General features: G+C 40.9%; 1 pseudogene; it reads left to right on the forward strand.

Annotated features, from left to right (window-relative positions):
- Window positions 1-1,246: 1,246 nt before the first annotated feature.
- On the forward strand, window positions 1,247-1,924 carry LOC144374315 (Golgi apparatus membrane protein TVP23 homolog B pseudogene; annotated as a pseudogene).
- The last annotated feature ends 224 nt before the right edge of the window (window positions 1,925-2,148 follow it).

Genomic DNA, 2,148 nt, shown 5'->3' on the forward strand with positions numbered 1-2,148 from the left:
GCATCAAACATTTGCCACCAGGAAAAATATTTAAACGAAAAATGTAAACAGAATTTGTGACAATAATTTATGATGCTTTCTAAAAAAAGAAAAATTGAAAAGAATATCAAAGTCAGTTTCCTCCATGATGTTCTTCAGAAGTGGTAAAACTAGAGAAACTTCAACGGAAGTATGGTTTATGAGTGATCTTAGATATTCTCGTGTTTTATGGGGAAATTCTATTTTAGAAATCATAAAAAATATTGGATGCCCGAACTCTTGAATGTTTCCAAATGTAGTTAAATTTCTATGTAAGTTTCTCATTGATATAGCTAGTCATAAAGCTAATAAAAACAAAGAATCTATGGGGCTGGGATGTAGCTCAGTGGTGGCATACCTTATCCAGAATTCAGGAGGCCCTGGGTTTGATCCCTAGCACCACAATTTTTTTTTAAATCAGTGCCTTATTTGTGTAATCAAATAGAAAGTGAACAGTCACCACTCTTAGGAAAATGTTAAGCCTGAAAAACAGTTAAGAATCAAAATACTCTTACAATACAAATAGCCTATTGTGACCAGATGTGTCATATCATAAAGTACATTCACATTATACTATCAAAATATCAGAATCAAAATACTCTTACAATAGAAATAGCCTATTGTGACCAGAGGTGTCACATCATAAAGTATGTTCACATTAAATATCCTCTCAGAACAATAAAAAAGACTTTGATGACCATTTAGAAGGAGAAAATGGCTATAATATAGATTAGAAAATTATTAAGAAATTAGAAACATGAGGTGAGGGGCTGTGGGCACGAAGAGCGGCTGGCCTAGGCTTGGCAGGTGGAAGGGTCCCTCCTGCAGGGTTTGTGGAGTGAGCCGGGTGCACAGGGGTGGTTGTGTTGTGTCCCCTCTGGCTGTCCATCTTGAGGAAGAGCTGAGTGGGCGGGAAGGATGGAGGACCAAGGGTACTTTTCGTGGAGGTGATCTGGTGCTCCAAGGCCCTCATAGGAGGAGTGATCCAGGAATCCCCGAGCTCAGGAAGCTTGGGGGTGTGGAGAGGAGAAGCCCATCCTCAACCAACGCCCAGCGCTGGGCGGATCTGATGTTGGGCTGCAGAAATGCTCTGTGTGGTGGGTGGGGTGTGAGTGGTCTTTTTCCTCGGCCCATCTTGCATGTCATGCACGCGAGGAAGTGAAAGGGGTGCGGCCTCCGGGCACCTCTTCAGCTCCCTTGTGACCTGCCCTGTAGGGGTACCCTGCAATCATGTAGAAATAGGAGACGCTGACAGAGCCTTGCACTCAGGACAGCAATGATGACACTGAAGATGTTTCATTGTTTGATGCAGAAGAAGAGACAACTAATAGACCAAGAAAATCTAAAATCTGACATCCAGTGGCATCATTTTTCCATTTGTTCTTCTGAGTCTGTGCCATTATAGTCTATCTTCTCTGTGAATTGCTCAGCAGCAGCTTTATTGCTTGTATGGTGACAATTATCTTGTTGTTGTCACGTGACTTTTGGGCAGTGAAGAATGTCACAGGTAGAGACTGATGGTAGGCCTTGGGTGGTAGAATCATATTGATGAGGATGGAAAGAGTCATTGGGTGTTTGAGTCCAGGAAGGCATCTCCTCAGGAGAATAAAACTGTTTCAGAAGTTGAATCAAGGATCTTTTGGTTAGGACTAATTGCCTGCCTGTCCAGTACCGTGGGTGATATTTGCCTTTAGTGCTCTCTTCTCCCTCAGAGTAAAATGGTTGGCATGGTTATCATGGGTGTGGTGCTACAGGGTGCCAACCTGTATGGTTACATTAGGTGCAAGTGGGCAGCCGGAAGAATTTACCCAGCATGGCTACCTGGTATCTTGGAATGCAGTTTTTAAGACAAAACACCAGAAATGAACAGACTTCTTGAATAGAGAGAAAATTATGTTTTCTGTGATATTGGAGAATGGCTGAAGAGATTCTTGATTATGAATTGTTTAGAGCTCAGTCCAGTGTAAAAAAGAGCATTGATTTTTGTTTGTTTGTTTTGTTTTCACTTGCAAAGTTACTATAAAAACTGTTTTCTTTTTTTAAACAAAGTTTTAATTTTCTTTTTCTAGTAGTTGAGGCTGGGAAGTATGATATCATTAAGAACATTGTCAGAATTTATTTTATGGTGTA

Source organism: Ictidomys tridecemlineatus, unplaced genomic scaffold, assembly GCF_052094955.1.
Source record: "Ictidomys tridecemlineatus isolate mIctTri1 unplaced genomic scaffold, mIctTri1.hap1 Scaffold_636, whole genome shotgun sequence".
In the NCBI taxonomy this organism is placed as follows: Eukaryota; Metazoa; Chordata; class Mammalia; order Rodentia; family Sciuridae; genus Ictidomys; species Ictidomys tridecemlineatus.